A 26,682-nucleotide genomic window follows, 5' to 3' on the forward strand; every position below is an offset into this window, starting at 1 on the left:
CTTTAAAGACATAAAATTGTAAAATAATAAACAATACTAAAATGAACAGGGAAAAGTAATAATACAAAATCCTGAACCTCCATGTTTGAATCTGCCCACCCCCATGCCGTCCATGATCCCTTTATTTGCATCTCCATGTGTTGATATAATTCCGTTGCGGCAGAGACGCTAATGAAGCATCTGCTGATCTGCCTCGGGGTCACATATAAGTGCATCAATGCCGTGCCATAAACATGAGCTTCCATCACCTCTCCTCTTATCACAGAACAGCGGCTGCCTCGCAGTTGTGGGTGTTGCGCATCTGGCGCAGAAGACATGGAGTGACTCCAAGAAACACAAAGCGCGTGACCCTGTAAAGACGAGAACACCACAACGTGGCTGCATCTGAATATGTTAATGATGACAACTCTGAATATAGGGGGGAGAGGAAAACATGGTCACTCCAAGTAGTAGGTTTTAAAACGCTTTTGCTTCTGATTTTGTTATCATCCTTATTCCAGTTTCACGGAATAAGGCACAAAACGTTTTCTTGGTGTATTTTGGCTGGATATTCGCTACTGTAGTTTGCATATATATCTTTCAGCTTGAACTGAAAAAATAAAGAGAAGAAGATAGAAAAGATAATTACGAGGTTCAACGGTGCTCTTGAATGACAAACAGATGGATTAGAAAAAAAGTGGAGGCTCTGTGTCGATAATCCCATGTGAAAATGGGAATCACCAGAGCGTGAATGGGCTCCCAAATCAAATGTAATGGAAGACGGGGCATGGGTGCAGCAGAGAGGTGAAGATTACACAAGAACGATGGGATTTGCTGCTCATCCCACGTAACGTATCGAAGGCTGCGAGGTCAAGGCCTTTAATGAGATACAGTACTGTATGGTGAACATTCATGCACTGCTTACAGCCTCCATTCCAAAGCTTCATTGAATGTAGATCTTTATTCCGTAAAAATATAAAAAATAACGTGGTGCACGCAGGGTCAAGAGATTGAGACCTCGAGATTAATTTGGTGGGAAAAGTAATATAGGAAACTGAATTATGCTTACATTTAATGCTGAGTCTTCAAATTAACCATTAATCATATAATCAGGGACTGATAAGGCTTTACATTATTCTTGATGGCTTTCATCAGTTTTGATCTAATTAGAGACAATGTAATTGACTGCATTAAACAATGTCCCAGTTCTTTCAGTCCATGCTGTCCAGTCTCACAAATGACATCCCACATTAACTGCTTCACTGGCCTCTGCAACCACACACCATACACGAGGACAACAAATTAGTCACTCAAATGCCAGCTGGAGCTGGAATAAAAACAGCCATCATCACCATATCATGGGCGGAGATAATTGAGAATTTTTCCATTCACGGGAAAAATATATTGTTTCTCACTGGATGTCACCAAGGAGCCAACTGTGCACAGTAACCGTTGTAAAAGAAATCTCTACATACAGCATGAGCTGAATGTAAATGATACCAGTAGAGGCAGGAAGATGATACCTGATTTATGGTTCATCGTATGCCAAAAATAGGCAAGTACAGTTTGTAGATCTGCTATTTTTGGCTCATAATAACACCATCATATGAGTATAAAGTAAAGAAAATGGAGATTGTCTTGGTAGAACTTCATAAGCATTGTATAAAAGGTGTATTCGACATTGTTCGTGTACTAGAATAGGCTAATCTTTCCAATTCTCTCTCATTAGCATTTTCTTTTCCAAAAATGAGTGTTTGTTAACAAACACACATTTTAGCAAAAATAAAATATATCAAATAAAATATGTTTTAACAAAGAATATCACTTACTCAACCTTTAAAGGACGACTTCACCACTTTTTTTAATAATAATAATAATCTGACTAAGACGGGTTTCTGAACTGCCCAAAACCCTCCTATGAGACACAGACCAAGAGGAATTATTATATACATGTATATTTTTAAATCATGATCAGTGGACCAGTCAGTCAGTCAGTCTCACTGATGTCAAAAATATTAAGCCTATACAGTATATGGGAATGCCCCCATATATGGTCATGACTCGTGACCATGGGGCCAAAAAACCTTAGGTTTAGTTTTTGGCTATAGGTGGCCCAGCCGTCATCCAATCAGGATAGAGAGGAGCCTTCCGCCAATCATGATCGAGCTGGGCAGGCCTTGGTGTGTGTGCTGTTGGCCTGTCGTGTGCCCCCCCACTGCAGAGCGTGCCTGTGCACATCTTGTTAACGGTGGCTTTTCCAAATAACCCAAATCACTGAATGCTCCTTTAATATTGGCCAGCAACTCTACATCTCACCTCAAACCCTTAGATCTCCATATATGGAGCTGACCTGTTCTGACATTCCATTATGTTGATCCTTCCCCATCCATCCTTCCTCTTCGATGTCTCCCTTTTGACTGATACCTGTCCATTTAAACTCTAGATGGGCCTGCTCCAAAGTTATTAGTGTAACCACGCCCGGCAGCCGGCGAAAACTCAACAGGCCCGAAAATTAAGGCCCGGCCCTACCTGGGCCCTCATCAAACCCTGTGCACTCAAGACACTGCCCCCACTGCAACCCTAAGATCTCCATATATGGAGCTGACCTGTTCTGACATTCCATATGTTGATCTGACCTCATCTGTACAGTGCACGCTCCATATATGGCCAGTACAGAATTCATTCCATATGTTGATCTGACCCCCCATGCCAAAGCGCCAGCGCTCGCCCAGCAGTCTGCTGTCACCAGGGCGGATATGTTGATCTGACCCCCCATTCCAAAGCGCCAGCGCTCGCCTAGCAGTCTGCTGTCACCCAGGCAGATGCGTGCGCTTCTCGCCCTCAGGCATCTTACTGGTACAGCCTATCCTTTTCTTGTATAAGTACAGTGGTAAAAAAGGGAGAAAAAAGACTGCTGTGCAACAATTTGACATTTCACATTATTTGGTTTGATACTATAGCATTATCCTCAGTTGAATGCTTTTTCCAATTTGAGATCCACTGCTTTTCTTGATTGCCCCCTCATTTGTAAATGTCACTTTAGTGGGAGTGATGGAAATATATTTGCCATGCATAATGTTTCCGAACCTCTGTTCCAAATTTTCTAGAGTGGCCTGTTATAGCGCTACTGTGAGACCGATTATATTACTCCAACAGATCTTTTCCATACATCACGCAAATCGGTACACACTATCTCTATAGGCTAGTCCTGTCACTGTGAACAACACGGATCTGTCTGATTTTCCATATTCCATCCAGAATGTATGGCTAAGTCTGCAGTATTAATCTGTTTGACCAATACTGCATACTGGTCAAATCCTGAGCACAGCATGCGATTTCTACAAAATTTTGCATGCGCATTCCCACTAGGCCAGCTTCATGGTGGCGCTATAACAAGCTGCTTCGTGTTTATAACTGCACCGATCTGTGAAAACTTTGTATAGAGGCCAAGGAAAAACCTTTTCCCTGCATTTTTCACATGTGCCTTTTATAGTGGCATCATGAGGCCGATTTACTGTACGTAAACAACATTTTTATTACTCCTTCAGATTTTCACTTCACAAACGTTCCTGACCTGGTGGAGACCGAGGAGCACTTTTTATGTTGTACTTAGGTGCCATGTGAAATTCCCAGGTATATGGTAGAACACAGGCAGACCAAAATAAACAAATAAAACATTAGATAATACTAGGCTTTATATTTGTATTCATATAAAATTATGTCGTGGACAAACGTGGACTTTGCTTTAAGACAGGACAGAGAAGTAAACCAGAGCTATACCAAAACATTTGCCTTATATTTAAATGAAGAAATCAACTTTGTATCCTTGTGCGGTGGTATTCTTAAATCAGGTTCACACTGGAATATGATGAATCATTTTTATTTTTACTCAGGCTAAATATTCAGGGAATAAATTGAAATGCCTTGATAGTATATTTTGTGCACATGTGAGGGCATTCCTGTATGCCCATTGCCCATGCAGGTATACAGTATCCACCCAACCCCCAAAAGCCATGGTGTAATTCGAACACTGTATCTAGGAGACAATATTGGCATGTTACCACTGTTGCTGCTCATCTCATCACGGCCTGAAAATCCCAAATGAGTTGCCTCTCCTTGGAGGTGTCAGGCTAAGGCGTGACCTTCCATTATCTATCTAGTGTCGCCAGCATTTTCTGTCAATGTGTCACGTCCTCCTGCTGCTCCCTATTCTCCGCATGCAGCCAGTGGAATCCCTCAGGGCTTTTCTCCGCCCTTGGTGCCTTAGCCAGGGTTTTAGGGGTTAACGCTGGCCATTATGCAGCACATAATTGCACTTCGTCATGCTGCAAGATTGTCCCAATAGAGAAGAGAGAGAGAGAGAGAGAGAGAGAGAGAGAGCTGCATGAGAAACCCTGTTCATATGAGAAAGGACCGTTGAAAGAAAAGAAAAAACCCTAGTCACAGCAAATCCATCTTCCACTCCCCAGAGCAAAGTCAGACATTCAAGCACAAGCGTGTTCCTGAGCTATTTATGTATATGCAAGTGTGTGCAAAAGAAGTAAAGGGGGGGGGGGGGGGGGGACTCTCCAGGGGCTCATAATTGGTTGGAGAGCTCATTAGGAATGTGTCGGGGCTGGCCGACGGTAGTGGCGGAATGGACTGCCTCAGGTGATAGACAGACAGAAGGATGTGACCAGGTCCCAAAGGCCACAAGCACAAGGGAACTCTCAGTTGCAATCACAGTTCACAGCATCAGTCACATTTCAGACCTAAGGGGCCATGCGGCTAGCAGGTTGGGAGGTGAGATCTCGACGGGATTCACTTTCCCATTGGCTATTTAATCTTCACCCTTTAGACCCAGGATCTCCAACACGGGGTCCGCAGAGTTACTACAGTACATCAGGGCCGCCAAATCGTTGTGCGAAAGGGGACCCCCCCATTCTGGGGGGGAATGTCTGCCAAAAATAGCTGATCTACAAGCCTAGGAGACAATATTGGCATGTTCTATGAAATCTACAGTATATGAATGAGTTTAATCTGCAACTTAATTTTATGTAGTGAGGGTACCTGCTTCATCTCAAGACCCCTGCTTTAAACGTCTCTGTATCTGAGAATGATGCATAGACAAATCGTATGGATGGAAAGTATTTTCTTCCTTGATAGAAAAAATAATTAAAGATGGAGTGCCGTGATTTTTTCCACCCTAAAACATGATCATCAGGTCTTATTGTTATATAAGGAGGTATAATTTTTTCAAAAAAGTGTACAGTATTTGTTAAAATGTTGTTTTTATGTGGGCACGCCCACCAGTTCAGCAAGTATGCCTGGTTTGCCTGGTGGGTGGTGATGGGTGGTGATCCACCTGAACTGAAGCCGCACCCACAGCTGTAGTTGTATGATAAAGGGGGAGGGGTTAGGGGAGGGGCTATATTACTGTTTATTTCATTGGCCCGTTTGACTGTCAAGGGTTCAGCCTCCAGGAAGAAACCCTAAATAGAGAGTGAATACACCATTGCACATAAAAACGACTCCAGGGTGTCTAATGAAGTACTGTCACCTAATAGACATAAAAAACTGGAAAAATACAAAAATTGTGGCACTTACTCTTTAACAAATTATACAGCACATATTTTATTATTTATTTCTGTGACATGGAATAGCGTGTGAATGTTAATGAGTCAAATGACACTTGATCTGTGCTGTTATATGACTGCAAAGTTTGACCGCGCTCCATTGTCAGTCACTGAGACTCCACTGGAGTATATTGACATAATATGGGGTGTAACAAAGTCTCTCTGTTGCAAACCGCAGTGGAAGGCAAGACATGATCTTCACTAACACTGAATAAAAAATTCTCAACAGTAGGCCTATAGCCCTAAAAAATATATGTTTATATTAAAATGTATTAGCAGCAGACCTGAAAGACAGCTCTGACATGACCTCAGACATAATCACATGAAGTTTGAAGTAGTTATTTTCCCACAGCTACACACAAACGCACGCACGCACGCTTGTGTGAGGCCAAACTACAGTTTGTTGTGGAAGCCAGTAGCTCCTTGTTAATGCCCTGCCTTTTGGCAGAGCTTTAACAGAGTTCGCTATTATGTCGGTGTTGATCGATGGATCTTTAATTTTATCCCCGGTAAGCAGCAGATGCTCCGTCAAAGATGCTGAAGGAGGAGCACAACTGCCTGGAGCAGTTGCCTTAACTTATGCTCAATTACTTTAGTTGAGTATTTCAATATACTTTATACGTTTGTACATCTCAGAGGCATATGTATTACTTTTTACTATTATTTGACAGCTTTAGGCCCCATCTTCAGGCCCCATCCCTGAAGATGAAAGGGCAAGTGTACTCTGCATGAGTCAGAAGTTGCATGACGTATGTAAGTGAGACATGGGCCCTGAGGGTGGAGCATGAAGAGATGCTTAACAGAGCAGAGATGAGGATGATCCGATGGATGTGTGGTGTGTCACTAAGGTGCAGAGCTGAGACAGAGGATGGGAGTGGAGGCCATAGTAGTGGATGTGGTGAGGAGAGGCAGACTGCAATGGTACAGACACGTAGGAAGGAAGGAAGGAAGGAAGAGAACGATTGGGTGAAGAAAGTAATGTCGATTAACTTAGAGGGGACAGTGGCCGGCCTAAGAAGACCTGGCAGACGACCGTGTTGGCTGACATGAAAGCGCTCGGCATCGACCACAAGGTGGCCATGGACCGTTCCCAGGTGGAAGAAAGCCATATGGAGAGTCCAGTCCAACCCAGCGGTGCCTGGAAAGTGGACTTTAAACCGATGATGACGATAGTTACATGGCAGATTTAGATTATTTATTAATAATACTCAAGCTGATCCACAAGCTCGCAACGTGTCTCATTGTGACGTGTTGTGAGCTTGTAGAGCTGTTATTTTTAAATAGCCAAAGTATGAAATATGGCTTAATTGGATCATGATCAATAATTAATCCAATAACATGATTCTGAAATGGGCTTTCTGCATAATGAGAAATTGTACTTTTGCTACATTAAGTATATTTTGATGCTAATACTTTGACAAAGTATTTATTACACTGTGGTATTACTACTTTTACTTTAGCCCAACATCTGAATACTTTTTTCACCACTGAGCTATACAGGAGGAACCATGTATTGTTTCCCATGCATTAGCTCTCTGTGTAATGCCAGCTTTCAAGATGCACCTATGGGACAGTGGGTCACCCAAATCAGTTTGGTATAAATGCTCTGGGAAGCAGAGGGAATGCACAGGGAATTCCATAGCAATCCAGCCAGTAGTTCTTAAGATATCGTTGCCGGCAGGCAGAAGCCGTGTTCCTCCTTATTTAACCTCTTTATGTTTTTCTGTACATGTATCATGCAAAAATAGCAAAGATTACCTTATCTATATGAGACATGTTGCATCGCGACACATTGGGAGCTTTTAGATTGTCACTACTTTTAAAACATTTTGAACGTGGAAGTGGTTATGATGTCTGTCTGTGATTAAAAGTATTATCAAGAGCTTGTGACTAAACATTGGATCGATTGGAAATGTAAACTCTTCATTTCCATTTTACAGCCATTAATTTGCAATTGTTTGTTTTTTTAATAATTTGGGGACCCCCCAAAATAATTTGGCGACCCCCTGAGGGGTCGCGACCCACGGGTTGAGAACCCCTGCTTTAACCGTAGAGTTAAGATTAGTTTAATCCTATTAAACTATGCCTCAATCAATATCCAAACCACCAGTTTTTAACGTTCCACTCTCTGTATCTGGTATTGCATGCAGAATTATCCAATCCATTTACTGTATGCCCCAATATGTTGCATTGTGCATACCGGTAACTGTAGTTGGAGTATAAGCGATCAGATCAAATATAATTAGAAATCCATGATTGAATGATATGATCTGTATTTATCATTAAAATAAACTTTTATTGATCCCTAGATTTATGAACTGTCATGGCAGCAACAGCAGTAAGAGTGAAACACATATGGGCTGTATTTTGCGTGTCTTAAGTACCAGGTCTTATTACTTAACTTAAGACCTGCTCAATGCTCTTTGGCTACTCAGAATAGCCAAATGGCGCCTCCAGGTCTTAAGTTAAGTAATAAGACCTGGCCCATAATAGAGCTGTTAGAATAAGGCCAATTCAAATACATTGAATTAATACAATAAGTAATGAATTCATATTCGAGTAAAACAAGACAATACTAAGAGTGAGGGTTGTTTTTAATTATGATCTGGAATGATCTGGAACCATTATAGTTCAATGTGGAAAGTAATGTAACAATCTGTTGCATGCAAAATACCATGACTGATAAGAAAAATGAATTCATTTGAAAATAAAAGACTGCAACAGTGCAACAGCTGCATCGATTCATTCCCATGTGGTTGAGGTTAACATCACATTACTCTCCCTTTCAACAACAGAGACAAATGGAATCATGATGTGGCTCTCGGGAATGGTGTGCGGCTCCAACGTGAATGTCAGACCTGCATGGCTCCAATGTAGTTCTATGGATTTCATGTGGCCAGCCTGTGACATTATAGTCATCTATGATGTTAGTCGAACTCGATTATGATTTATCTATGACGCATGACTCCAAACATGGACAAGCTTAGGTTACAGTCTGATAAGCCCCATTGACTTACATTATAAATTAAAAGTTAAAATATTATTATTTTTATACATTTTCTGTGGCTTACTGGCAGTGGGCACAAGACATGTGACACGGATCTTTCCAGTGATTTGTGAGATTAGCTTCAGACAGACAGACAGACAGACAGACAGACCCTCTTCTAGAAGACACTTTTGGAATAACTTACCGTCTCATATCAGAGTCTGTACTAACCTCAGTTCTTTTAAGAGACAATTACTGCAATTTTTACTAACAAGCTTGGGCAACACGCACTAGTCATATTATTATTTGATATTATCATTAGCATTTTCTTTCCCATTATCATCTTTTCTTTTCTTTTCTTTAGGCCTACCAATATTATTCATATCTCAATTCTGTTATATAAGCTCAACTGGTAGCTTCTATAGGAAGGCCACTCGATAAGCCCCTTTGGTTTTTTTTGGCACTTCCGGCACATCGTGTATGTAACTAATCTTGTTTCTTATTGTAGTATTGCTTTCTGTATTCATTTTATTTTACCATATTGTTGTTATTATGTACATATGTGCAAATAAACTAAACTAAACTAAACTAAACTAAACTAAACTAAACTAAAGATGACTCTGCCTCCTATAGAGCCATGCAGCAAAATAATAAGGGCTTCTGAGTGAAATCGGAGACCAGGGTGCTGTTGTTTCATCTCCAGCATTTAAAGCTCTAATAGAACTGGAGATAAATGACAGATTTTATCTGTTCAGCCTACACTGAGCTACATTCTTGGTGATAAGAACTGGTACTCATACTCGATATAGTGTACACACTGTGTAATGGATCAGAGGCGTGTTCTTCTGAGCTACTCTGACTACAGATTGCTCAGTCTCCTCAAATATTTGCATACAGTATATGTAGCTTTAATTAATTCTTAAAAAGAAAGTATATAAACGCACGCACGCACGCACGCACGCACGCACGCACGCACACACACACACACACACACACACACACACACACACACACACACACACACACACACACACACACACACACACACACACACACACACACAGTGCAATGTATAGAGCCACAGAGGACTATTTTAATTAATGAAATCACACTTGTGTAAGGGTTGTAGCAGACAAGGGTTGCCCCTCATCACACCGCTGTTAGCAGAACAGAAGGCTTTAGACAAGAAAGGGATGGTGGTGGGTGTGCTTCTACTGTTCCCTTTCCTCTGAAGGAACTCTTTATATCCGGCAACAAAGGGCCATTTCAATCAATCTCTTTCTTGTAACAGAGAGAGCCAAACACTTTGATGCAGAACTCTTTGAGGATGATATTTATACACTATATATTATTTATTTCCAAACTCCAGTCCAAATTAGCAAGATGCTCACTTTCCATTAAGTTTTGGAATAATATGGAGGGGACAGTGCTGCAACATAATAGATGATAGCATATCAGGTTTTTCTTCCTTCCTGTTTCATTGGTTGGATGTACTGTACAGCTAAATCCATAAAACATGCCCATTATTATACTACATGCATCTTGAAGTCTAGTCTAGTAACGCATGAAAATAATCATGCTATACAATCACAAAAACCTATTGCAGTGCTCAAAAATAGGGAGCTTTGTGTGTCTCTGCCTGGCTGTGTCCGAGCACGAAAATAGCGTTTGGTTGGTTTTCTTCACCAAGTGTCACTGTTGTGCAGTCACACACACACACGCACACGCACACGCACACACACACACACACACACACACACACACACACACACACACACACACACACACACACACACACACACACACACAGCCTTATAGTCTTGGACAGCAGAGAAAGGAAGGGAACTGCTGGCAGTAGAAACAGCTCAATGCTGATAAAACTAAAGTAATCGTATTTAACAAGGATGACTAAACCATTGCCACTGCCAACTGGAAGTGATCAAGGACCTCAAATATATCAGTGTCTGGCGGAACAGGAACGGAAGTCCGGAGCGAATTTACCTGGAATGAGGAATGGGATGAGATGACCTCAAGAGGAGTCAGTACAGTATGATGCCGAGACATGGACGCTCACTGTAGCAAAAGGATGGCATCTATATGCTACAGATGCCACTATAGGAGTCACAAGGGCAGACCACATCAGAAATGTGGACCTCTACAGGGGTCTCCCACAGGTCACAGATGACAAGGTCAGAGAGAGAAGGATGAGGCTGGCCTTGCACCGTGTCAGGCATCCGGAACTAACTGACACTGTGGGAGCCAACCCAAGGCACCGCCAGGAAGGGAAAGAGATGCACCACCTATAGAGACACACTGTGGCGTGACAGCGTAGCTATCACAACATTGAAGAGCTCCTCAAGACCCTCAAGCTGTGGAGGGCAGCGGTACAAGAGTCCCGAGTTGGTGTTGGCTAGTCCTCACTCTCGCATCATAGCGTAAAATTATGGCTGAATCTGGTTGCTAATCAGTGGCAACTGTGTTATGAAGCAACAAATAATACAGTCAAGGCCTGCATGATATATTGTGATTACCATGGCTATGAGCATTGAAGGCACTCTGCTTAATGTCATGCCAACAATACCCGCATCTGTGGTATACCAATATACCACGGTTTTAGATTGATGCACACACAACATCGTTGTACACGTTGCAATGACAAATAAAGATCTATCTATCTATCTACATTGTAACACTGTTTGTTTGGTCTCCAGATTTCTGAAGCAATCAGTCTAAGTACAATTATAAAAGCAGATGTAATGTAAACATCAAAATGATAGATATTGATTCCAAAAGTATTTATATATTATACTCTTAATAAGCCTTTATATTTAACAGAATTTAACAGAATTTAAGACTTTCAAACATTTACTGGAAAATTATTTCCTTTCAGAAAAGTTACAGATAGGGACAACATAAATATATTTACCCAACCAGTGGGTTGTTCCCAAAAGTGTGGCGTGAGAAATCCACACTGATGTAGAGCAATTTAGATATAGTGCTATATTGTGCAGTAATTTAGGTTCATGGCCTCAGGCAAACAACAACTTCAGAGGGTTATTGTGTTATGTAATTATTGACTCCTGACTTCATGGTCAATGAGAAAATTTGGGCCCCTTTATCTCCCAAATGTAGTCACATGCACATGTGGAGCCCCCACCAGGAGGATGTAGACTAGAGACTTCGTCCTACTCCTCCCGCCCAACACTCCCTGCTGACAGGTGCCTCCCCAGCCTGTAGGAGTACGTTCAGTAAACGTCAGCCTTCTCGCCTGGTTTCCCTTCACCGAACACAGGCCGCATAGACGCCACAACTAGTCGGATGCACCACGGTGGATTTCAAACCCACAACCTCTGTGGTGGTGGGCAGGAACCTTACCACTGCACCACCCGAGCGCTTGTGTCTTTTGTTTATTAACACGCTTGAAAATATTCTTGTTGACAAAGTCATTAATCAAGTAATGAAGCGTAAAAACTATTGTGCTTCTCTCATTGACTTACAGGATATTTTCCCCCGTTGACTTTTTTTTTTGAACTGTAGAAATACTGCAGTGTAGTTACCGTTTGAAATCTCAAGAACAGAAAATGAGGGGCATTCATGCCGCAATCAGTTGTACCACTTCCACCAGTCCCTCAAGAATCACTGATAACTCACTAATGGCCTTCATAGTGTGCCATTCAGATTCAGATTTCAGATTTCTTCTGCTGTGCTGATTGTCTCCACCAGGCCGAAGGCATGGGGAGAGAGTATGTTTGTCTCCACCAGGCCGAAGGCATGGGGAGAGAGTATGTTTTGCAATCCGTCCATCCGTCCGTGTCCGTCCGTCCGTCCGTCTGTGAACGGCCTGTTATAGCGCCACCATGAGGCAAATCGTTACACACTATCTCTATAGTCATGTGTTCAAGATGGATCTGTCCGATATTTCAGATTGTCTAGTTTCCTCTGCATTGTGCTCTGAACATCCATGCCCTCAACTTTTCTGATGGACTACTAGGCTTAAAGTTAGCCCAGTTTGGAACCTCACCCTCCACGATAGCCTCGAGTTGAGCTCTCGCTTCGTAGGGTGTCGACAGAGTGTCACACCAGTGAACAGTGGCCAATAGTACAGATTTGTACCTTTTTCCGCACATCATATCCAAAAAATAAAGGCAGTCCTCCCGGCTCTCAGATATTTGCAATTAAGGGGAAAAGAAAGATTAAGCGACGGGTTGAAACAAGCGTTTAAATAGCTTTTTTAGTCAGCCATTTCCAACCGTCCTAAAATTGCAAACATCTGATAGCAGGGAGGAACTACCTTTGCTTTTTGGATACAAATTGCGGAAAAAGGTAAACATCTGTAGCCTACTGTTGGCCACCGTTGGCTGGTGTCACACTCTGCCGACACCCTACGAAGAGGAACCTCATCTTGGAGGGAGAGTTTCTGATCGGAGCTAGCTTAAAGTCTGCTATGCCACTCCTTTAACGAGCGACAAAGACAAAAGGAAAATCCTTTCCAAAGTCTTAAAGGGCATGTGATGCATCACCCTGTCCTCTAATATCACTGACTGTGCTTGGGTTTGACCTTACACTCGACTGACTGCCTTTTGAAATCTGCACGAGCCCACATTGTAAGTCACAGTAGATTAAAGTGTCGGTGGCGTAATGAAGTAATAGTGCTAAAATATCACTTCAATGTACTTTTCATCTCAGTTCAGTAAAGAAAGTAAGTCATTCACTAATATGTATTTGATGCTTGGTTAAATCAAATTCAAGGGCACTGCGCTATGGGACACAATGATTTCAAGCCTGTGGCTTCATTTCAGCAACCTGTTTCTCATTTAATTATTTTCAGAAGTCAGTTAATAAAAAAAGGCCTAATATAAACATGACAGAACCAGTGCTATACTGTACAGTGTATTGCTTGGTTATTGTGTATGTGTATTGTGGTTTGTGCCTTTATTTTAGAGTCCTACGTCAAGGAACTACTCTCACAGCAAAACTCTGTTTTGGAAATAACATGCTGCTACCCCCAAGGACAAAACTCTGCATCATGGGCGACCGCATCTGCTCAACCGTTCCTCGTCTGTGAAATACTCTCCCTGATCACTCGAGAGTCTGTCCATGTTTAATAAATAAATACAAACCTTCATTTGTAACAAAGCATCATTGTATAATCATATTTTGGTTCCCAGGCACAAGCTCCACTTCCCATTAACTATTTTTCACAAGAAGACACTGTGCAAGCTGCACAGTGAGAGAGAGCAGAGAGCAGAGAGCAGAGAGAGAGAGAGAGAGAGAGAGAGAGAGAGAGAGAGAGAGAGAGAGAAGGCCTGTGTCTGCCTGTGCAGTTTCAGGAGTTTAGAAGTATGGCACTGGTCCAACATGACCTTGGGGTGGTTCTATCTACTTGGCCTGAACACTTCCACAAGCGAGAGCCCAGAGACCTCAGGATGGCAGCCTGGAGAACTCCAAATAAATAGGACTTGTCCATCAGCACTGATCCGCACCCAACACTGCACAGCACTATCTATAACCCACGCTGGTGGATAGTTGCCTTGTGTGTGTGTGAGAGAGAAAGTATGTGTGTGTGTGTGTGTGTGTGTGTGTGTGTGTGTGTGTGTGTGTGTGTGTGTGTGTGTGTGTGTGTGTGTGTGTGTGTGCGCGCGCACAATGTGTGTACTGTACTATCTATAATCCACACTGCTGGATATATGAAATTGTGTGTGTGAGATAAAGTGAGTGTGTGTGTGAGATAAAGTGTGCCTACGTGCGTGCGTGCACATTGTGGATGTGTCTTCAAGAGCAGTATTTTGTATCAATAAAGGTTAATACAACACATAATACACATTACATTGAAGTGCAGCACAATAACATACATGCTGGGAGTGGGCAAACTGTTCATGGACATTTTTGTCATATATTGTTAAATATGTGTTTAACTAATTTCACTCTACCAGCAGTTTAACGACATTAACCCTGCTGTCCCTATTTTCAGCTAATTTTCTAAATGATGTGGCTGTTTTTGCTATTTGTCATTCGACAAGGTTAACTGTCTGATTTAACATGATAGCAACAGGACTTGAATGTGCTAGAGGATTACACTAGTATCCATGGACTACCTGATGTAAAACTGTTAAAACCAAATGGCAGCTAGATCTTTCTAATACTCTCATCAGTTTAAAGTAATCGTTCACCTAATGTAGAGGTATTTAACTATTCACACAAAGGCAACACTGCCCGCATGTATGGCAGGATACAGTATCACTCCCAGAACTCAAATCTCACTTCCCAGCATGATCCCTGTGGGTCGACTCTGTACACCGCTCACCTCCTACACTATTAGAGCCTGTTTCTCTGTCTTTCCTGCCTGACACAGTTTCTCACTTGGACCTCACAACCTGCTTCCATAGACATTGTTCCCTCACACCTACCAGGAGGCTTGTCATAGTACATCCTGTTTTAAAGGGTAATTTAAAGGGTCTTGAGTCTGACTTTTTAAAATCAGAACATCATTTAGTATTTCAAAGCATTCCATAGCACAGATTCAGCACAGATATGTGTCGAATATGAGTTCGGCCTTAGCACAAGAACTGAACATGATATTTAAATTGACTATCCTGAAGACCAGACCACACCAATGTAACTAGTCACAACTCCTTGCAACAAAACAGTTTTAAGGCCAGTCCACACCAATGCAACTTGCAACTGCCATTGGGGATAATGAGTAGTTGCGTGTTGCAAGGAGTTGCATTGGTGTGAACTGGCCTTAAAAGCTAGAGGCTGACATGAATCTCACATCTCTTCATATAAGTGGCTTGCCTCCTAAATTACAGGACCTTCTCTGTCAACAGCCTTTCTTCCTCCCTGCTTCCATCTCCTGTGGATCATTTTTATGACGGATGCAATGTTCTTTATATTATGCTTCCTTTTGGTTCCATTATTCATTGCTATGCTGATGAAACCCAGCTTTATCTCCCCGTAAAACTCAATGACAAGTGTTCAGGGGTAAACGTCATAACTGCTTTGAGGACATCAGATGCTCGATGCCAAGTCTTCTTGAAGGTAAGATTGAGTTTATGCTATTTGCACCCCCCCACCCGACTCTGTCAGTCACGTCATCGATAACCTAGGAGCTCTGTCATCACAGTGTACGCGAAAGGTTACACCAATAATCTTGGTGTGACCTTTATTTGACAAACAAATACATTATTTAGTTTAGAACTATGCCAAGCCCTTTCTTTCATTTCACGACCTGCAAAAAATCATACATGCCTTTTTCTCCTCGTAGACTCTTGTACACAGCACCCTGTACACAGGTGTCAATCATTCATCCCTATCCTTCCTGCAGCTTGATGAAAATGCTCCACTCTGACTGGCACCAGAAGAAGAGAAGACTTCACTTCTGTGTTGTCTGGCTCCCCAGTTAGTTATTGTTTGTTCGCACAGCATTACATGGGCTGGCCTCTTTCTTAATATCTGACCTCTAGGTCACTCAGATCCTCCAGCCAAATGTATATAATATTGTTTGTTCCATTATCTCAGTTAAAGCATAAGCTTTGCCACTGCAGAGACAATGGAACAAATTGTGTTAGGTGTACACCTATACTGTTTTTGCCAAGAATGCGGGACCTAGTTTTTCTATCCACAACCCGCCTTTGCAGAACGAGGAAACTCGTCTTTGATGAATGTCATTTAATCCATTACTTAAAAATATTAAATATATATATGTTAGACAGCCTACATACGGATCCGACTTGCACACAGCTAATTTGTCCTTTTTCTGCTCAAAATGAGACAATCTAGGATGTTTAGGACCTTATCAAATCTGAAAACAAGCTAAGCTACTAGTGATGATGATGCTGCCGCCGGGCGATGCTCCTCACAGCAACAACAACAACAGATGTCCTGGTTAGTCAGGGTTTTTTTCTTTGTTTTTTTGACACTTTTTTCTAGCACTGGTGCCAACCCAGATTCGGCACAAACAAGGGATTAAATTAATTTAACTTTATCTCACTTTAGTCCCCCCCACACCTTTCCCCATACTGTGCATGTTTTTCCCTTTTTTACTTTCTTTATATGATGATTTCCTGTTTTTCATAGAAGTGTATATCTGTACGTCTTTAAATGTTCTGATGAGTTGAAAATGGAGGACAAGAACAAGTCTAGTGCTTTTCGGTTTTCTTCCTCAAAGTAGCAGTTTTTGAGTGGTGCAACCACTCCTACAATCAGCAATGTCCATGTACCTACCATGTGTGTACCTGTGCACATGAGCCTGAGTATGTTACTGATTTATACCAGTAGGGGGCGGCAGAAACAGAGGGAGGGGTAGTGCTGTGTAATGAGAGAGAGAGAGAGAGAGAGAGAGAGAGAGGGGGGGGGGGGGGGGGGAGAGAGAGGGGGGGGGGGGGAATTGCACCACTCAGTTCACACGTGTGTGATTTTTGAATTGACTTGTGCTTTCGTTTGAAATGTACCCATTCTACATACTGTGAAATAAAAATGTCCGTCAATCAATCAATCAATCAATCAATCAATCAATCAATCAAACCTGAGGGCCCTGTTTGCAATAGTATAGAAATACAGCAAGTAAAAGTACTGTAATCAAAAATGTCTTTAGTAAAAGTACAAACAAAGTGCAATGAATTGGGCTTTATTGGTTAAAGTATGTTTTGTATTATTAATCTAAATCAGCAAAATAATTGATATGTAGTGGAGTATATTGTATAAAGTATTGAAACATGGAAATATTAAATTAAAGTAAAAGTAGCACAACATTGTAATTGTACTTGCTTAGGTACTTTGCACGCACACACAGGTGTGGGCACGCCATGCACCACCTAACTGGCCCTACAACCAGTAAGACGTGCAAACGCGGGAAGCGAACGCAGCTGAGACCCTGCAGATCATGTATGTCTGTCTGTGTGTCTGTCCCGCTCTTACTGTATATGTGGACCTGGCCCCTTTTGTGCCCATATATGGAGCTGAGTGATTGCTGATGCAACACAGTCCATATTTGGACGTATAGCGGGACAGACACACACACAGACAGACACACAGACAGACATGATCTGCTAGGTCTCATAGTAAGTGCTCACTGCGTTCGCAATCACTGCGTTCGCAACAATACAAACTCGATCTCACCCGAACACGGTGACATAACATGGACTGGCAATTCCGCACATATACATGTACAGTACACGCCTAGAAAAACCCAAAATACGTACATATTCCACTACTGCTGTTTTGACTTTCATCCCATTATCTCATTTGTTGCAAATTTGAGCTCCTCACAACATTATGTATGATTCTGTGCCTTAAATCGGGTCGCAACTCGGGACAGGGCTGAGTCGGAAAACAATCGCAACGTTCGCCATGGCCGTACTGTACCTGTGAATAAACATTTCAATCAATCAACCAACCAAGCATCCCATCCCTCCCCTGGGTCCTACCTGGTGTTGGTCATCTCCTCCTGCCCTCCTCCTCCCAGTCCTCCCTGGCTCTTCTCCAGGCCCAGCTTGGTGAAGATGCCCACCAGCACCATGACGGCGGCCACGCCGCAGATGATGTAGACGATCATGTGCGTGCGGTCGCGGTCGGGCTCCTCGTGCCCTCCGTGACGCTTGCCCGTGACGCTTGCCCAGACGGGCGTGTCGTAGTTGGAGCAGGAGGTCTGGTCCAGGCTGTGCACACGGAACTGGCAGCAGAAGCGGTAGTAGCAGGAGCCGCAGAAGAACATGTAGACGCCGGCGTTGCAGTTGAACGGCGGGTCCCACTGGCCCATCACGTCGTAGTAGCCCCAGCAGCGGGAGCCGATGGACGGCACCGACGTCTCCTCGCTGGGCTCCGCCGCCGCCGCGGGCGAGACGGGCGTCTCCAGCACGCCGGCCTGCGGCGAGCCCGAGCCCGAGGAGGGGGACGGCGACGTCCGGTTGTTTGCGTCGGCGGCTGTCGTCGTGGTGGTGGTCGTCGTGGGAGGTTGTTCCTGGGCGTACGCCCCCCAGCACCCCGACCCCGAACTACTAGTCCTCCATCCTCCCAGAGACGTGAGGACGCCCAGGAGGACGATCCAGAGGGACAGGCTCCGGAGGTGGCCTCCGGAGGTGGCCATCTTGGTTTTAATATAATTCATTGAGCTGGGAGGGTTTTATATTTCCAATATCTGGCCCGGGGACCGCCTCGGGATCTCCTCAGAGAATGGATTTATCTAATGTTGCTCTGGAGAGGGAAGTCCTCCGGAGCTCACGGGTGGAGCTGTTTCCCCCTGCGACCTTTGGGAATAGGTTTTGCCCCCGCGACCTTTGGGAATAGGTTTACGTTGACGCGTCACAACGGGATTATCAAAGTTACTGACGGGCCCAAAAATGAAAGGTCCCTGGTTTGAGAAAGGAACCAAAAAATCCCCCAAAAAATTAATAAATATAAATATAAGCCTCTAGTTTGTTCTCCAGGTCTCCAGGACTTCACACAGGCGGTGAGAGAGAGGCCAAGTCCAGGATCCGAAGAGAAGTATGGCTTTCAGGTTAGCCTATATTCACGGCAGGAAACACCTGGAAGAGAAAGAAAAAGAGCATTCAGTCAGCATTGTGGGAGTTGGTATAGAGTACACAGAATACCACTAATTTATTACAGGATGCTCTATAAAGAGCATTCAGTTAGCATTGTGGGAGTTGGTAGAGTACACAGAATACCACTAATTTATTACAGGATGCTCTATAAAGAGCATTCAGTTAGCATTGTGGGAGTTGGTAGAGTACACAGAATACCACTAATCATTACAGGATGCTCTATAAAGAGCATTCAGTTAGCATTGTGGGAGTTGGTAGAGTACACAGAATACCACTAATCAATACAGGATGCTCTATAAAGAGCATTCAGTTAGCATTGTGGGAGTTGGTAGAGTACACAGAATACCACTAATCAATACAGGATGCTCTATAAAGAGCATTCAGTTAGCATTGTGGGAGTTGGTAGAGTACACAGAATACCACTAATCAATACAGGATGCTCTATAAAGAGCATTCAGTTAGCATTGTGGGAGTTGGTATAGAGTACACAGAATACCACGAGTAAGACGCGCAAACGCGGGAAGCGAACGCAGCTCATACATATTTTGGGTTTTGGACGTATAGCTGCTTTGGGGACTTATGGTGCCCCTTTTGTGCCCATATATGGAGCTGAGTGGACCTGGCCCCTTTTGTGCCCATATATGGAGCTGAGTGATTGCTGATGCAACACACTCCATATTTGGATAGCGGGACAGACAGACAGACAGACAGACAGACAGACAGACAGACAGACAGACAGACAGACAGACAGACAGACAGACAGACATGATCTGCTAGGTCTCATAGTAAGTGCTCACTGCGTTCGCAACCAGTAAGACGCGCAAACGCGGGAAGCGAACGCAGCTCGTACATATTTAAGTTAAGTTAAGTTTTTAACTCAGCCATAACCATATAAGGAGTCCCCAAAGCAGCTCCATATATGGGCACAAGTTGGACCACGCCATCACACTCATGTCGCCATGACTCAGCCATAACCATATAAGGAGTCCCCAAAGCAGCTCCATATATGGGCACAAAAGCGTGACACACGGACAGACAGACAGACAGACATGATCTGCTAGGTCTCATAGTAAGTGCTCACTGCGTTCGCAATGACCTCCAGTTGCCACTTTTCTGTTGCTGTTACGTGTTACAACCTCCCATGTACACACTGTACTACACTACAATTGCAACGTGGAAGGTATGCTGCATCATGCAGTGCAGACATTTATATTTATTTATTCATGCATACTGTAGCAATGTGGTACAGTATGCGATACTACCCTTTGTACACAATGCAACAAGTGCAATGATTCATATTTATTTATCTACCCACGTTGTCCATATCAGCATCTATTTTCTTATCGTATAGTTTATATCTTTTATCTTCTCTCTATCATTATCTTTACATTTATATTTTGAGAACTTACTCTGTAAATTATGTCTTAATAATTCAGTGCAATGCACCAACCCTCATACCTCACACATCCCCATACCTGGTACTAAATCTAGAGCAATACAATATCGCTGTCAAGAATGTGCTTCTGCTTCATAAAGCATAAAAACACAAAAAGCTAATTTGCTATTTTAAAGTCTCAAATCTTGTGGAAGTTTGTTCCAAATATGATTTGATTTCATTTGATTTTAAAGCACAGCAACTCAAAGGAGTATCATGACAGAGAATCCCAGAGGATAGTACTTAAAAGCATTACTTTAAACACTTATTTCTAAAGTGATCCTTGATAGAAGAAAACAATACATTGAAATAAGTGAATCGATAGAACCAATATAAACCTTCTAACTCTCTCCCTTATGAACTCTCTCCACAAAGCCATCCACAATTTTTGTATTTAAAATTCCCTTAATTTGGACAGTATAGCAAAAGGAGCTTCTTGCTACTTTACCTTTAGCGTTGACAGGGGGATAGTACACAGACACTGAAGAATAAGGTCACAGAGAGCAATCATTTTCCCATCACTTGTTATTAATGTTTGGCCCAGTGACATATTTCTGATACAGGCTCATGAAAAGTTGTAAAATACAAAGACAATGTTCCATAGTGTGAGGTGAACTGACATTTCTGTAGCTGCAGCATCAACTGAGTGATATGTAGACATCTTGAACAATGCCTACAACACCAATGATGTGTTAATGTGAGCGTTAGTTTAAAAAAATAAGCTTACTCTGGTGGGAGAAATGCTGTGACACTGAAAGCATGCGTCACTGACGCGTACACATACATACTGTATGGACATACGTACACACACATGCACGCATGCACACACACACACACACACACACACACACACACACACACACACACACACACACACACACACACACACACACAGGGAGTACTATGAGTAAGACGCCTAAGGGCGAGAAGCGACGCATGTGCACGCATCTGCCTCGTTGACGGCAGACTGCTGGGCGAGTGGTGCCGCTTTGGCATGGGGGATCAGACCAACATGGAATTAATTCTGTACTGGCCATATAAGGAGCATGTCTGATAAGGTCAGATCAACATATGGAATGTCAGAACAGGTCAGCTCCATATATGGAGATCTAAGGGTGGTAGCGGGGACATTCTCTTGAGTGTACAGGGTTGTAATTTTCGGGCCTGTTGAGAACTAACTAATAACTTTGGGGCAGGCCCGTCTAGAGTTTGAATGGACAGGTATCAGTCAAAAGGGAGACACCGAAGAGGAAGGATGTTTGGGGAATGTTCAACATATGGAATGTCAGAACCTGTTCTGACATATTTACACCTGTATAAAGGTGCATGAGCATAGCAGCCACTGTGTACTGTGCATACTTAGGTGCTAGGGCTGGGTATGTAGCATGGCATGGTACAATAATATTATGGTATGTAGCACGGAATGTACATTATTATTGTATGTAGTATGGCATAATGCAGTATGTAGCATTGCATATAGCATGGTATGGCATGCATGGTATGTAGCACTAGCATGGGATGTAGTATGGCATGGTATGTAGCATGGGATGTAGCATGGCATGGTCAAATATGTAGCATGATATGTAGCAGTGCATGGGGGAATTGCTTTCCCTCATCATTTTAAGTCTATGACACACTGAAAGTGTCACTGATGAGCATCACAAGAGGAAAAAATGAATGTTACCTTTCTGCCTTGCTCCAAAGCAGAAAGCTCAGTAAAGAATGTGACTCATTCAGTGATGTGCTATAAGAATAATGCTGCAGCTTGACTTTGGACATCTCAGAGCAGTGGCTTAATTTTATTTAGATTATGAATTCCATCAAAACACCCCAGAAGAAACAATTCCCCTCCAGAAACACACTTGGGTCTGCATGAAAATAACATCAAACATCAAAGCAGCCATTAAACCTTTGCCCACACAATTTCAGTTTTTGTTTTAAATTCACCTGTTTGGATGTCATTTATTTTACTACAGCAAGAGCATGGTGGCTATATATATGGCATAATTTAAAACCAATGAAATAACCAAACCTAAAGTCAATACTCAATTCTAGGGTGACAGTAAAGCCAGTAACGAATCTCATCATCTCATCAGAGAGTAGACATGCATTGACTCGAGTCCTGATCCAGAGGAAAGACCGTCACTGAAACGACTTTCATGTGATAGAGGACGCCGCTCGGTGAACGCTAAAACACCGTCTAAATCTTGCGAAGAAGACGACACACAAACCGGTATGGTGTGACAAAGAACAACTTTTCGTGACCGTTTGAAGGAAGTGAGTTGGACATCAATGAAGCGCTATTGGTTACAATTACAATTTAGGCATTTAGCAGACGCTCTTAATCCAGAGCGATTTACATTAAGCATACATGGTGATGGTACATGGTTTAGCCTGGTGATGAAATTATACGTCATGAATACATGAACTGAACATCCAAGAATTTCGCCTAATTATAAAATGAACAAAATAATTCTGACGCTCCTAGGACTGTACATTAGTAGCCTATTATGAGAGACGTTTGAGTTTTGAATCATATCTTGTGGATAATATTGAGTGGTCAGATGTGTTTTTCAAAATGGTTGCATATTGCATTTTTAATATTTAGTTGCTCGTTGTACATACATCGTAAGAGGCCTCACATTAACAATAAGTTGGTAGGCTACTTGTGTCCCTTTGTCTTAATGCAGATTTAATGACAACCTTTGAAGAGAGGCGCAGACTTAAAAAAAGCATTATATGAAGCATTATATGAGTACCTATGATGAACCCAAATGTTTTTTACATTGTGCTCATTTTTCCAAATGTTTATATATTCATTGCTTTATCTAGCCGAGTCCCCTAAACCCCCAAACCCCCCCCCCCCCCCCCCCCTCCTCAATGACTCAACTTCTGGGACTTTTATACGTATGTGACAAAGAACTCAGATATTTTGCCATAATTCATGTATTTAAGGACTTTGTCGTCTATTATTTAATGGCTGTCTGAACTGCTGAATATTATTGCCACTAAAGCGCTGGAATTCCATGGATAATCTTAATTAAATACATTTTAATGGGGACATGTCAAATAACATCTATCTGCAATAGCCTGCATGTGTCCACACACAGAAATATCCACAAAAGGTCATGAATCCACACCCATCACTAACATACTTTGTGCAGAGGGAGGGCATACATGTAAAGATATTTGAAACTCACATCACGGCGCACAATAGCATACTGCATTCAGAAAAGGCAGCAGACGATACCGCCCGTCTCAGAAGATGATTTCCAATTTCCATCAGCCAAGTATGAAATCACTGTGCTGCCAATATTGCCTGCCAAGTTGTAGAGACGGAGACACACTACGAGTAAATCTATTGTTTGTAGTACAACGAATGAAACCATCACCTCCCTGTATAGCTTAATCACAGAGATTAATTTAGAAGCTGATACTGGAGAGGCCACAGTTAGGAGAGAGTGATGCGCGAGAGGAAAACAGGCATCAAAGTCGGTAGTGGTTGAAGTAATTCCCTATGCATGAGTTTAGCAATACGAGTCGGCGTGAAGTTAAGTAGAACAGCTAGTGTTTCGCTATTCAAACTCAGCCGAACAAATGAGGTAAACAGAGGATGTCAGTCCTTTTTAAATATTATGACTGCCTCCATGGCATGAGTGAAAGCTAATATTTCATACTTGTCAAATTATTTAGAGCGATGATGAGGAATTCTTGGTGATGAGGGAGTAATGCTGAAGTACAGTTAAGGACTAACGGAATAGGACATCTAAGCTGAGCACAATGTGGATACGTACTATTCATAAATAGGGCATCATCAATGATGAATTAACTGGAGCATAGTTATTGAGGAGAGTCATTCAAAGACTATTTTTTGTGTGTCCTACTGTGAGTGAGAGAAATAGAGAAGAGCTAAAGAGATGGTGAGGCAAAGACAGAATGACAGACAGCCAGGGGAAGAAAGAGATGGATATGGAGAAGGATGGGAAGGGAAAGTGAGAGCCTGCGTGTATGCAACCTTCTGCTAAGATTTGGCAATGGACGATTCACCTCATCCACTCCCATCTAGTTACTGTGACACTCCAGCCCATTAAATAGAATAGATTATTGATTTTGCTCTCTTCGCTTGCTCTGAGATTTTCCATCAGCGTGCAGTAGGAATAGTGCTGAAGAAAAGCACTAGTCATTAGTTGTACTGCCACACAATGATACATCAGTTATACAGATGTGTGAATCTGCATATGTGTGCCTTCATGCGTGCATGTGACAGCGAGCGAGACAGCAGTGAGGGTGCATGTAAGACATTGTCAAAACAACACTGAACATACAATTCATGTAGATGAGAGTTATTAATTAACGGAGCATACAGGCATTCTGGCACGTTTAGTCCATAGACTACCATACAACTTTCCATACTGTGGTTTGTTAGAAGCAACTGGATTCCATTACATTCTAAATCTTTATGTGTGTCTGTGTCAGAACGAATCCCACAAACTGCTGGACCAATCATCCCCAAACGTTGTATGTATGCTGCCAGTAAGCCACAGAAGCCAGTCAAGCAACATATTTAAAAGGTAGGGTAAGTGATTTTCTTTGGTTAGAAATAGCTCTATAGGCCTGGGCCATGGCTCAGTGGTCCAGGCACCTTGGCTGGCAATCCAGTCTGGCAGTGTGCCGCGGGTTCGACTCCCGATCCCAACGTCCTTTACTGCATGTCTTCCCCCCATTTCTTGTCAGCCTATTTTCCCTTCATTGTCAACGGTGTTTACAAAATATTGAACTAAAGACAAACATTAAACCTGTGTATAGTTTGTATAGTGTCCAGGTTTCAATGTTGTCTACTAATTTATTTGTGTAGTAAGCTACATAGTTTGTAAATTATAATAAGTGTTTGCTATAATATAATAATGTGTTTGCTGATTCAGCCCCAATAACCAATATCTAATGGCCAATATCTAACAGCAATTTTAAACTTGAAAGACTGATGAACAGGGAGCTTTGCAACTTAAGGCCCCCTATCTGTCAACAGCCATATGCTGTAGTCTATGGTGTGGTATCTATAATATATGACTCCAAATTTGGGCAAAGTTTTTGTGCAATCACAGCCCCATTGATTTCTATTATAAAGATTAAAGGGGTAAGTGATATATTCTTTGGTTAAAAAAAAGTATTTTTGTTAAAATGTTAAAGCACTATATTCTGATAGGAATCATTGCTATAGTGTTTGTTCTAACAGCCCCCTGTCTCTCCACCTCTTTAATAAAAAGAAAATAAATGTTCAGGTGGATTGCAAATATTCAGACAGTACCACCTTCATGCAAGGCACCAACCAGCACATCAGGAGCAATTTGGGGTTCAGTGTCTTGCTCAAGGACACTAAGGGCCGATTCATACTCCTATTTTAGAGCCGAATAAAAGTCGGTTCGGCGCTGTAGAGCCTACAATTTGACGTCATTTGAGGTTCGGGGGGGCGGGTACCATCCTAAAGTCGGCTCTTCGGTGCTACTGAAATTTTCTGACGAGCCGAAATCATTTCGGCACTACAGCGCCGAAACAGCGGTAAAATAGGAGTATGAATCGGCCGTAACTCTGGGGAAGCCCGGGTTCGAATTGGCAACCTTGTGGTTACCATCTGGCCACTCTACCCCTGAGCCACCGCTGCCCCAGCATAGCAATGTCTAAAAAAATGTCTTTCTCAGCTCAGTGTGTACTAATAAAAAGCACACATTATAATACCTGTGGAATGCCAATCTATGTTCGCAGTGATTGCCATGTCTTTGGAATTTTAAGTCGGCATTTATGAGGAAAGATAGATTCAGCAAAGAAATATTGCTGCCTGCCTGTTCCATTGTTAAATGAAATATGTTTGAGCGCCCTAGTACATCTGTCTGGTTTTCAATGTCAGAGAAAAATATATCACTATCCTTCCAATAACAATGTGCGATATCCCAGTATCTTTTCTTGTAGGGTTAGCCAATGCATCATCTGCTCACAGTTTCAACTGGACTCGCACAAAAGCACAATTTTCCGCATTCCTGAGGTGTGGAAATGTGAGGCATTTGCATGCTAGTGCAGACTGACATGGTATGATATTGGTAAGAAAAAGAAAATTGTGTGACTGTACAATAG

This window comes from Protomyctophum bolini (assembly GCF_963924005.1).
Source record: "Protomyctophum bolini genome assembly, chromosome: 7".
Lineage (NCBI taxonomy): Eukaryota > Metazoa > Chordata > Actinopteri > Myctophiformes > Myctophidae > Protomyctophum > Protomyctophum bolini.